The sequence below is a fragment of the Petaurus breviceps genome, unplaced genomic scaffold, assembly GCF_028583685.1.
Source record: "Petaurus breviceps papuanus isolate PSGF00001 unplaced genomic scaffold, PetGlider_PUasm1.0 126, whole genome shotgun sequence".
Lineage (NCBI taxonomy): Eukaryota > Metazoa > Chordata > Mammalia > Diprotodontia > Petauridae > Petaurus > Petaurus breviceps.
The window spans coordinates 40,079,972-40,093,517 of NW_027185655.1; the positions used below are offsets into that span (position 1 = coordinate 40,079,972).

At 38.0% G+C, this 13,546-nt stretch overlaps 1 long non-coding RNA gene across 1 annotated transcript; it reads left to right on the plus strand.

Annotated features, from left to right (window-relative positions):
• The first annotated feature begins 2,209 nt into the window (after window positions 1-2,209).
• LOC138170047 (uncharacterized) lies at window positions 2,210-11,699 on the plus strand. Its single transcript, XR_011170521.1, has 3 exons — window positions 2,210-2,263; window positions 3,244-3,302; window positions 11,094-11,699. It is a non-coding gene; the product is annotated as an uncharacterized lncRNA (long non-coding RNA).
• The last annotated feature ends 1,847 nt before the right edge of the window (window positions 11,700-13,546 follow it).

A 13,546-nucleotide genomic window follows, 5' to 3' on the forward strand; every position in this document is an offset into this window, starting at 1 on the left:
ATTTTCTAACAAAGTTTAACCAACTTAAATTAATTGTCACAATGAAAAGACCAAAAAATTCTAGAATACTTTTTACCATGAATTGTTTCTGACATTTTAATAGCACCAGGTAACACAAGATCTTCTCCTATCACATAGGACTTTTTAGCTTTTGCAAGTTTTGTATGATGCAAGTAAATATGTTTCTTCAACAGTAACACATTTCTCAAAACATTGTTTTTCTTTATTTGAAGATTTTAAAAATTGTTCAAAATAATCCTTTGGTTTATTGAAGTACACTGCATGTTTGGTATTAAGATGTTTTAGTTTGACTGGTTTCATGCTCTCTGCAGCCAAAGCTTCATTGCAAATTAATCAAAGAGGCTTTCTCACACCATCATCATTATTAGAAGTTAATCCATATTGCAAAAATGATTCGATCAGGTTGTAGTACACATAAATTGTTTTCTTGAAGACTCTGCCTCATTGTCATCAGTATTTTTACCTCTTCTGTCTAAATTTAGCCACTTGTCCATAACCAAAAATAATTTTTCCTAAAATATAAATATATATTGCTAATAATTTCTCAAATAAATACTAGCTTTAGTGTGTGAAATTGCATTTGTTTGTGCCTAATTTTAAAAACTGATGTTCACACCTATATACACATACAACAGTGGTGGGGGAGAAATATTATTAAAGGGTTTTTGTATTTACTTGGTGCAATTAAACACTTATGTTTCTGAAAAAGAAGGCAATAACAGCAATTTTAAAAATCAAACTTTCTAACACAATACAATCTAAAGGTATACTAATTTGATACACACTGAGGAATGATGGTAGAAAAATACTAAAAGTCTTTTTTTTTTACATAGTTAAACTATTATGTTTCTGCAAGAGCAGAAAACTTTGTATGTACAATAAAAACACTGCAATTCATAACATACAACAGTTTTTAATCCGAGCCAAGGTGCTTCTGGCATTGGCATTGTGTGGTATGATGACAGTTGCAGTGCGAAGTGGGCATGTTGTCTGTTCAGAACCAAGGATGCAGCAAAGTCACACTATGCAACACAGGCTAGGGAGAAGGTTCTGTTAGTTTCATGTTTTCTTATTTAAAATTGTCTTGTCTTCAAACTTAAATGTCACTGCTTGTAGGTCCTGAAAGCTTCAAACCACCTTCTTGTGCAATCCTATAATACAACACTTCTTAAACTGTGGGTTGCAACCCCATATGAGGTCGCACAACTGATTATGGGAGTCCCAAAACTTTGGCAACAGTAAAAGGTTTATGTACATGTAATGACCAAAAATTTATTCAAAATCAAACATATAATGAAATCAAGATGATTTTTTAATGGACAGGAAATTACTGATTACTGATGCAGGAGTTATTTATATGTCAGTTGTTTGTGTTTAGTTGGACCCCCACTTATCAAAGGCAAATATAAAAATTATTGCTAAATAAGAATGAAAATTAGAAGATATAACAATAGTCAATTGATATAGCTTCCAGGTCTCCTATTTTAACAAGCAATTTACTCTAAAAAAAATTTTAATGGAAAAAAGAATAGACATTGACACTGACTATCACCATTTTCTAAGAAAGTTTAACCAACTTAAATTAATTGTCACAATGAAAAGACCAAAAAATTCTAGAAATGCCCTTAGCTAGCAAACATTTGACCTCTTTACCAGAGAGTTGTGGTGGCCAAGGGCAATACCAGCTTACAATACAAAGTAGTTTGTAAGATTTTGTGGGGAAGGATGGTTAAATATTATGAACAATGCACCTCAATAGTAAAAATAAGTAGACAGAAAAAAGTTTTAGAGAGAACTTGGCGAAAGACTCAATCCAGATGATTCTGAGAGCATTTAAAGATGAAATTGTACATTGTATGACAAATAGAACAAAGACGTAAGAAATCATCAGAGTTTTCCATAAGCTTTTTTCCTCTATCAATGAAAGACAAAAATCCAGAACAAGCTGAGGTTTATGAAGAAAAATGCTTATAAATACAGACGTGTAAATTTGAAATGATTAGAGGAGAGAGTAAACGCTAACATCTGAGGAGACCTGGAAAGGCTTCATATACTAGGTGGCAGCTGGGATGAGCCCAAAAAGAAGCTAAGGATTCATAAAGGACAGCGATGAGGACTGAGTGCATTCCAGGAATAGGAGGCAACCGGTTCAATTGCAAAAAGAGAGGAGTCATACCACCTTATAAACCAGTTTGCCTGAAACAAAGTCCAGGAAGGAGAATAATATGAAATGGTAGGAAAGGTAAGTCAAAACCAGATAGTGAAGGAGTTTATATTTTATCCTAAAAGAAATACAGAGTCACTAAGGATTTAATGCAAGTGGGTAGGGTAACAGAGTTGGACAAGTTCTTTGGAAATATTCTTTAAGCAGATCTGTGTAGTGTTCAATCTAGTCCTCGATTGGAGAGGACTAGAACCAAGGAAACCAATTAGGAAGCTATTGCAATAGTCCAGACAGCCTTACAAAAAAAGGAGGAAGCATTATAATATTATTTTGTACGTCAGCACTATAGGCAGAGAAAATACTACAGCTGAGAACGCCTAGATGAAGCATCAGTAAGACAAGGGAAAGCACTTAATTTTGTTGTACCTCTGTAATGGATGTGATGTGTAGTGGGAATTTTAGGGGCTAGCAAAAGGATATTCTACTGCTGGTAGGAAGAATATCTGTTCTTTTATTATGGAGTCTTATAAGCAGTTTGGTTGCTTACAGTGAGTGGGTTGGACCCAGGTGAATATCTCTGGACAGGGTGTGGCTGCATTGTTAGGCTCCTGAGACACATCCCTAATTGGTATGTTTCTCTCTGTGTCTTTCCCAGGATGCTAGCCTTTGGAAAAGCAGCCAGAAGAGTTGTTTGTAGTGTCCATGTTCCCTCCCCTAAGCTTCTCGTTGGCTGTGATGATATTAAGAATCTTTCCATTGTCTCTCCTTCCTAGACAGGCAAGTCTGTGAAGTTAAGTGCTTCTCGAGGCAGGCTCAGATAAATCTTTGATGATGAGACTGCACCAGCAAACTCTGGGCAAGTTTGAGAGCCCTAGAAACAATAGTGGATATCAGTATGTGTCAGAATTTCAGGTAGGAAATGAGAAGGGCAAGCAAGCCCTAGAAAAGAGTAAGGTCTAACCTTAAATACCTCTGTATTTGGTACCCAAACATATAAAAACATTTTGAATCTTGCAAACCTTTATCCTTTTAATCTACTATATTTTTTTCTATGACAGTTTGCAGTAAATCCCTTTTAGGATGCCTGAGAAGGTGGGGATACTATGGAAGGTGATGGGTAAGAAGCTTCATCCTCTTCTGTGGGAGAACTCACAAGACCATAGGGAAAGGTATTAGCTGCTAGGGTCCAGTAGATGGCACCAGTGAGCTGGGTTCTGGGCTGACTGACCCAAGAAACTATTTTGAGGCCTGTGGTGTGACATTCAATTAATGCAATGACCATATCTGATTGAGAGTTTCTTTGTATATATTTATCTTTCCCCCACCACCATGTTTATTAAGCTCTTCTGAGGCTATATATCTCATACCATTTGCCAATTCACAGCTTCTTGTACTTTCCCCTAGCGCAAAAATTCCTGATTGCAACTTTGAGCAAACATTCTGGTGTGTGCTGAAAACTGTTGTCCTACCCAAAGTTAATTTGAAAAATTCCACCAAGTGACTAGAGAGTCAACCACAGAATAATTAGAGTGCCTTGTCAGTCTCTAGATCAATAGAAAACAGTTCCTTGGGAGAAAGAATGCTTAGCCCAAATGGAACTGGAAAGGACATCAGAGTTGGGTTGAAGTTTAGTCACCATAATGAAAAAGTGGAACTGATGTCCCAGGGTTCCATAGTGTTACTCTCACAAAAAAGTGGAGAAATAACACAAAACCCCTGTTTCTAGGGAAGACTCTAAATATTTTAGGGGGTGGGCTGAGACAATCCTCAGAGTCTGGAACAATGAACTCACTAAAACTGTGAGCTCTGAAGCAAGAATTATAACATGGACCACTCCAAGAAATAATGATATACCTACTAGTATCTAAATTATCCAAGGATCCAGGGTGATCTCATTCTCCTTACTAAGAGACTGTAGCTGAGAAATCCACTTGTTTCTAAAGTCACTAACCATAAGGAGAAGTCAATAATAGGTCCCTTCTGAGGATGGCAGAAGATAGCTTAGAAGTTACCAGCCATTCCGGTATAATGTGGCCTCCCCAGCTGATAGCTTCAAAGTTTAATTTCAGGCAATACCACAGCTACACACAGTTAAGTATTTATCTTTTGAGATTTTGAAAAACCATGTGAGGAAAAAATGTCCCTGAAAATAGACGACTTCCCCAAAATGAAATTTTCTTTGAAAGAAAAGAAAAGATAAAGGTATAGACTGAAAAGGTATATACTGTGCAGCTAGGTGGTACAGTGGACAGAGTGCTAGCCCTGGAGTCAAGAGGATCTGAGCTTAAATCCAGCCTCAGATAAGCTGTGTGACCCTGGGTAAGTCACTTAACCCTATTTTCCTCAGTTTCCTCATCTGTTAAATGAGCTATAGAAAGAAATGACAAACCACTCCAATATCTTTGCCAAGAAAACCCCAAATGGGGTCATAAGATTTGGAAATGACTAATTGACTAAAAAATAAATACACTGAAAAATTACACTGATTGTAGACCACAGTCCAGTTTTATGCAAGACAAACTGTTTTATTGTTTCTTTATTGCTGTTGTTTTGGGGAAAGGGGTTGAGGAGGAATCTTATATTATATAATACCTCACATGAATATAGTGCTTTAATGTTTACAATAATTTCCAATTTGTAGTTTACAAATGGTAGGAGAAATTTTTGTTTATAAGATCTCTGATTTCATTGGAATATGAGATCCAGTGCACCTACTCTGCAACAAAAAGTCTCAGTTGTCTGGAACAACTGAGAGGATCAGTGACTTTCCCAGGGTCACACAGCTAGGACATTTCAGAGGTAGGATTTACCTCTTTCTGATGACACATCTGGATCTCCATCCTCTGTCATAACACCCCTCAGATAGACGAGAAAGACAGAGGCAAGGAAAGAGACAGAAAACCCATTCTTAAATCAATGTCTTTTCTGAGTACGAAGCCAGATCCCTGTCTCTTTTGTCATGTTTCCTGGTATAGGACAAGCCATATCTCTATTTTGTAGATGAGGAAACTGACATTCAGATAAGTTAACTACCTTGCCCAAGTCACACAGCTGTTAAAGGGCAGATCCAGGATTCAAACTCAGGTCTTCTGATTCTAATACTCTTAGTTATGCCATTTTTACTCCCAAAGATGACGTTATCAAAATAGTTTAATGGCTCATGCCACAGACTCCCATAACAAGCAAGGTGTTACATAATACAATTTTGAGGAATTAGATAACTAAAGAAATCATCTGACACCAGACATACCTGTTATGAGTTGACAGTAGGGGGAAAACCTGCCTTTTCCCCTATTCACTTGTACATTAAAGTAATAGAAATGGAAACAAGATGCTGGGGATTTTTTTCATAATGATGAGTAAACTTGAGTGGATTTTCTTCCTCCCAGTATACCTCAGTAGCATTTAACTGAAAGATATTTCTGAATTTAAATAGCAGCTAAAAAAAGAAAATTATTTCATGCCTATAAGAACAATTCAAGTCCATTGGAAAATATGACTAATAGTTATAACATAATATTGCAATGAAAGGAAAACTTATACCAAATCTTTCCCTAAACACTAGTATCTAGATAGAAATGAGTCACATCCCTGGCAGATTTATGTTTCACTTAAAAACAAAGGGTGAAACAATACTGGGAGAAGAAATATATGTTAAATTCCTTATAAATAAGAAAATGTAGTATAGCTTGATTAATGAGTAATTTGTCTTTCTTAATTTAACATGTACTACTGGATTTGATAGACCTAGCATAAGAAAAGCTTGAGATGGATGGCATTTGTGGGATTCAGAAGGACAGTAATAACCCAAGAATGACTAAGAGCCCATTAGAGAGAATGCAACCTAAGTTAGGGTCTTGGTTCAAAGGAAGAATTGGGGAGAAAGGAGCAAATTGTGATGGGCTCAGCCTCTGGGGGATTCAGAGAAGAGCAATACAAAAGAGAGGGTCTCATGTTTCCTCCCTATCCTGCACCTTGAGTGTGGATCCTCTGTAAACCCAGAGAAGGAAAACTCCTACTCTGAATCCCAATTAAAACTGGACCAAGATTACCTTGACAGCTTCACCCTTTAATGACAACAACAAATAGCATTTATATAGCATAATGTTTTATAAATATTATCTCATTTACCCAGATAATGATGCTCAGTGGAGGATAGGATCTAGAGGTATCTGCAAAGTAAGGAGTATCCCAAGAATAGTAGCATTCATTAAGGAATAACCTCAAACACTGCTTACCAAGCCAATCAATCAACTAGCACTTATTATGTGCCTACTGTGTGCCAGACACTCTGCTAGGCACTGGGATAGCAAAAACAAAAGTGATAGAGTCCTTTCCCTCAAGGGGTTTAGCTTTTATTTGGTGTAGCAGCAAGCACCCCAAGCCTCCCCAGGGTTGCTGCCACCACAGGTTCTTCGATCTGCTTTGATAAAGGAAAGCAACTCAAAATGGGCTAACAAGCTTACTTTAATCAGTCAAATATGTATCGTTTACCTAATTCAGGGGAAAAAGGTCAGCACCCCGAACTTCAAAGTATACAGACAGAATTATCAAGACAAAAACAGATCAAGTAGACAGATTTCCAAACTGTCTAACCATTACATCCATACCAAACAACATCTGGGTTTCAAAGTGGGGGGGCCCCCCTCTGGACAACGGCTTTCCAGAGTTTCATCTGATCAAATCACAGAACACTTCTCAAAGTGAGCCCCAAAACAAGGCTACACATCAGGGCTTATATAGCCTTCTCCTGGCTCAGAGAATGTAACAACCTTATTGACTCACAGGCCAATCAAGAAGTATCTACTGAAAAACAAGCCTCCCACCCCAGGCTCCAGGTGCACGTTAGCCTAGGGGCAGGGAAGATCTTACAAATTTACATTCCCATTACATTTGGTCATGATCCCTTAAAGACTTCAACGATGCCATGTGAATTAATACTGTCTAGCTTCCACCACATTTCCAGCTCTACACTCATAAATCTTCATACCCAAATGAAGTCAAGTCAACAAGTACTTATTAATCACCTACCATGTGCTAAATAACCGTGTGATAAGTGCTAAGGAATGGGTGGCTAGCTGGTAAAGTACATAAGGTGCTGGACCTGGAGTCAGGAAGACTCATCTTGCTGAGTTCAAATCTGGCCTCAAACAATTACTAGCTGTGTGACCCTGGGCAAGTCACTTAACCCCGTTTGCCTCAGTTTGCTTGTCTGTAAAATGAGTTGGAGAGAGAAATGGCAAACTACTCCAGCATCTTTGCTAAGAAAACCCTGAATGGGGTCAGGAAGAGTTGGTCATGACTGAAAAACAACAGCACAGCAAGAACAAAGTGCCAAGGACACAATTAGAGGCAATCAACAACATCTGCTCTCAAGGGAGGGAGGGAGAGATCACACAAACATCACAAACAAGATGTATACAGGATGAATGGGGAAATCTCAAAGGAAGAGCACTAAGATTACTGGGAAGGGCAGAAAGTGAGACTCAAAAGAAGCCAGAGCAGCCAGGAAATAGAGAAGGGAGATCATTCCAGGCATGAAGGAGAATCAGTAGAAATACCTGGAATTAGAAGATGGAGTAAAAGTTACAGGAAGGAGTCCAGTGTCACTGGGCTATTGAGTATTCGGAGAAGAGAAAGGAGTAAGAAGATTGAAAAGAGAAGAAGTGGCCAGGTTGTGAAGGGTTTTCAAAGCCAAACAGGAATTTATGTTTGATACTAGAGAGTAAAGAGGAAGGCACTACAGTTGACTGAGTTGGAAGGAGGGTGACATGGTCAGATCTGTGCTTTTTTTTTAGATGGGGAGTTTGGGAGCTGAGTGGAGGATGCATTGGAATGAGGGGAAATTTGAGGCAAGGAGACCGACCAATAGGTTCTTGCAGTAGTCTAGATGGAAGATCATGAGAACACAAGACAGGGTGGTTGCAGTGTCAGAGAGAGGGGGCTAAATGAGAGAGAGCAGCTATTGAAGGTAGAACTAACAGAACTTGGCAACTAAATGATTATGGGGAGGAGGAGGTGAGAGAATCAGAAGCAGAGAATGACACCTAGCTTGCAAGACTGAATGCCTGGGAGGATGGTGGTCCTCAACAGTAAGAGAAAAGTTGGACAAAGAAGAGGGCTTGAGGGAAAGGATAAATGAGTTTAGTTTTGAACTTGTTGACTTTAAGATCACTGTAGTTTGAGATTTCTGCTCAGCAGTTGGAAATATGTGGCTAGAAGTCAGAAACGAGGCTGGACTTGGACAAGTAGATGATCTGAGAGTTGTTTGCAAAGAGACGATAATTTAAACCATGGGAGAGGATGAGGTCACCAAGTAAAAAGGGATGAAGGGAAAAGAGAAGAGGACCAAGACAAAGCCTTGGGGGAGCCACATGGTTAGCTGGCATGATATGATTGAAGATGCAACAAAGGAGACACGGAAGGAGTGGTCAGACTGATAGGAGGAGAATCAGGAAGAAAAAGAGAAGATCAAGAAGAATAGGGTGATTAGGGGCGGCCAGGTGGCACAGCGAGTAAGAGCACAGGCTCCAGTGTTGGGATGACCTGCATCAAATCCGTGCTCAGATACTCAGCACCACACCCAGAAATAACTGGCCGTGTAACCTTGAGCAAGTTACTTAACCCTGATTGCTTTAAAAAAAAAAAAGAATAGGGTGATTAGCAATGTTTATGCAAAGGCCAAGAAGGATGAGGACTGAGAAAAGGTCATTAGGTATGACAACTCATTCAATGGGATAAAAGCAGGGGCTATTATCCCCATTTTATAGCTGAGGAAACTGAGGCCAAGGGAGGATAAATCACTTTCCCAGGTCACACAGTTAATAAGTGTATGAGTCAGGGTTTCCTGAGTCCAAGTCCAGAAGATCTGCATACCCTAATGGACTCTGATATCAAGAGTCTTGGAAATAGCAGTGCTCCACCCCCCACCACCCCAAATGTATTCCAGCCCAGCCCTCAGTGAGGGGAGAAATCATTGTGGAGAAGGAGCCCACCAGCCTCACCACCACCAGCAACCACTGCTGACCAACTTCCACCAACACACAAACAGGCAAAAAACTTTGGGAATGATAACACTCTCTAAACCTGTCCTACTTCCCACAGTCACCACAGCATCACCCTGGAAAGCAAATCCCAAAAGGGGCCAGCTATCTCCATCAACTATCCTTCACAGGGCAGGTGGCTCAGCTTAGCTGAAGCACTCACAGGACCTGAGATAGATTAACTATGCTACAGAAACTATAAAAGGAAGGAAAACTTGAAATACGAAATTCCGATCGAATCTTGTTGATTTGTTGGCAGAATTTCTCTCTTTTCTTGGTGTTCATTTTGTAGGCAGTCATGATAAGCACTCTAATATAAGGTGATTTTAAACACACCATGAAATTGTTCTTTGTTGCCTTTGGGAACACAATAAAACCAACTCCATCAATTTCTTGCTCCTGTGAAGAAATCATGTCTAAGGAGATACTGAGAAGGAATTGTAAGCATCTGAAAGATAATGAATCAAGCAGTTTACTACGTATGGACATTCAAACATGAGGCTCCCTCACCCTGCAGTCCTATGGGCACACGACATCGGCTCAGATCAATCCAGAGCCCAGAACTCCTCTGTCTCCTTTTTTTTCTGATTACTATTTCTTGTCAGATTCACAGGGACTTAGAGGCAAGGGGATCTTAAGGGCAGTCAACCAGCAGGTGATCTTGACTGTGACACCACTACCCCCAATTAACCACAGGGGCATTATGGTGAGGAAGGTTTTCTAAATTTACATCCATATATTTGTTGAAGTTTGTTCAGCTGATAGTTTGCCAGTCTTGGATTCTTAATGCTAAATGTAGTGGATCAAGTCAGTTATTGCTATATATGAACTTCCTAGTCTATAGGCAAACCAACCAGTGGTCAAACATGGAGTCACTTCCATCAGCAAGCAACTAGCAACAGGCCAGTCCTCACAGTTCCTCAAGGTGAAACTGGGAGCCATCCTTCCATTCAATTCCAATCTCTTTCTTTACTGTGTTTCCATTAATAATGAGATTCCAATTCAATTCCTCCATCAATATGTTCACATGCTGGTCAATAGACAAAGATCTCAAATTTATAGTACAAACACCTAAGTCTAAATGTGTAAATAGTCTAAAAACTGAGCGATCTTTAGCCTGCCTTTCTGTTGCTCTGCCATCATCAGAGTATTTTCTTTGTTTTGTGGATTTTTATGATTTAAAAAAATTTATTATCAAGTGGTCTACCTGTTGGTGACAGGTCTCTTCATTCTCAGCTAGGCTGATCCTCATAAATTCTGTTTCCAGCACCATAACTGAAGCCTTCCCAGGGTGGTAGAACCTACTAGAGCTTATATTTTTTTTGGCATAACCCCAAGAACCCAGGGTAACCTCCACACTATGACTTAATATCTGCATAAGACTTGTGTCATGACAACTTAGATTTCAACAAGAAATAATTTCCAGCGAAAAAGAGAGGATAATCCCACTGAATGTTGCCCTGATCAGAATACAGCTGCAATACTGTGCTTGGTTATGGGAGCCATTTAAAAAGGCACTGACAAACAAGGGTACCTTGAAAGGATGGTGGCTGTAATGATAAAAGAATTGGATGTAATCCCATGATGACGATTGACTAGTGATGTCTAGCCAGGAGAAGGGAGCATATAGAAGGATTAGAGTTTGTATTATTTGTCCCAAAAGGGTAGAACTCAGAGCAAGGGATCAAACTTGCAAAGAGCCACGTACCAATTATAGGGAAGGAAAACTTCCTAAAAATTCAAGCTATATGAATACAAAATAAATTGACCTAGGATTTAATGACTTCATCATTGGAGGTTTTCAAGTGAAGACTGAATGACCAATTTTTTAAAAAGTTAGAGAGGTAATTTCTATTTCTATACAGAGTCGATGGATGAAGGGCAGCTAGGAAACTGGAGTCAGGAAGACTCATCTTTGTGAGTTCAAATCTGACCTAGCTATGCGACCCTGGGAAAGTCACTGAACACTATTTACCTCAGTTTCTTCATCTGTAAAATGAGCTGGAGAAGGAAACAGCAAACCATTCCAGCATTGGACACGCCTGAAACAACTCATCAACAACAATAGATGTATGAAATGATGTGTCAGGTTCCTTCCTATTCTATAATACTGGCAAGCATTCTCATATAAAGAAGCCAAAACTACTTGTTAATGTGAAAACAGAATATATTTAATGAATAATTATTCTTTCCTAATTCAGCATGTGCTACTGAAGGACTAAGACAGATCCTAGGAATCTATTTTTCATCCACATTTCACCTGTTCATTCATTTTGTGTATACAAAATACATACAATTTACTTCTCCATTAATTCTTCCTTATGACCCTTGCTCCCATTTTCCTTTAATTCTGCTATTAATATTAAGGGACAGTTCTTATTTAGTATGGTATATTTAGTATAGTTTCTGTAATGTTCTTTGATCTTAATTATGCCTCCAATTTAATGCTATAAATAATGAAAATAAAGAGATAAAAGTGATTAATAAAAGATTTTATTTTTGTCTGTGTTTTTTGTCACTCAGCTGAGGCCTATGTTACTCTGGTTATAGCAGTAAAAAAAATAAAAGAACAGGAATAATATATTACTCTTATCCATAATAAATTCACCACATAAATATATAATTTTATTTTTATGGCCTATTTATTATTCCACTATTCTTTTACATAATGTTAGTGGGTTTAATTTCTATTTATAACATACAAATGCAACTTACAATAGACAAATGGATTTAGGTGGGTGTTTCCAGTTGACAAAAAAGCTTTTAATTGAAATGAAAGAATCATAAAAACCATTCTATCTGCCTCATTGGCAAAAAGAGTGATTCTATCAGGCTGTTGACTCTAGTTTCTTTATAGGACTATGTAATTACCCACCTCACACTCCTGTTTTGGATTTTTTTTCTTTCTTGTTAAAGGATTGTGCTTATTAGAGGCAGCCAGGTGGCTCAGCGAGTAAGAGCACTGGCTCCAGTGTCGGGATGACCTGGATCAAATCCGGGCTCAGATACTCAGCACCACACCCAAAAATAATAACTGGCCCGTGTAACCTTGAGCAAGTTACTTAACCCCGATTGCTTAAAAAAAAAAAAGGGATTGTGCTTATTAAACCCTAGAAATTAGTATACTTTTAATGAACTTAGACTTATCAGACTGTTAGAATAAATATTCCCATAGTAGACCTTTTCCTGTTAACTGATTAAAGTACTCCCTAGGAACAAATTACCCTGTACGTATTCAGACACCTGAGGCTTCCTGCTTCTGTATTCTATTCAAATCTATTTGCCAAACATTTATTATTTATTATGCTGTTAGGTTCAAGGAATAACTTAAGGAAAAATAAAAGGAAAATAGTTCCTGCCCTCAAGGAGTTTACTTCCATAGGATCATAGATTTGGAGCTAAAGCCTTCATTTTACAAGGAAGGAAACTGAGGCTTGAGCGATTTATTCAGGGTCACACAGAGAATAAGCATGTGAGGCAGGATTTAAACTCATGTCTTCCTAACTTCAGACCTAGTACTAGAGTCACTATGTCATTTTGCTTGATGTGTTCTAAATACAATAGTACAACAATATAGGTTTAATTCAATAACTATTTCATTTGATGTATTTAGAAATCATATTGTAAGGCGGAGGAAAGAGGATTTATTCCTCTGTCCACCATGTGAAGTAATCCCAGAAAATAAGGAAAAGATAACAGAGGTAAGGAGATATTAATATGCTAAAATCATGTCTGGTACCCTAATGTCCCTTTGAGAATATGATTTCTATTTATAAATACTCACAATGAAAATTTAGCAGTCAGTTCTCCTGAGCCTGACTCCAATACACCCCTGGATAGAACACTCAAATGTCCAGATTCTACTTAATACCAGAAGATTAACACCAACCATCAGAGCAATACCCTAGCATGGCCATAGCCCTCAAAGTGATAAATGAGAGGTCAATATTTATATTACTTGGTTCCCTGGCTGCTTTTCCAGAATTGGTATACCAAGGGAAGTACTAAAACTTAATTATTAATAATGTGCCAATATATTACATTATATATTGCAATATCATATATTATAATTATGTAGAATCATAGTATATATTATAATTATGTATAATTATATAAAATAATATATTATAGCCTTAAATATTAATAATAATAAGCTATCATTTATATAGCACCCACTATGTGCAAAGAACTATGCCAAGTGTTTTATAAATACAATCTCATTTTATTCTCAACAACCCTGGAAGGCAGTTGCTATCATGATCCCCATTTTACAATTTGGGAAACTGATTCAAAAATAGGTTAAATTATTTGCCCAAGG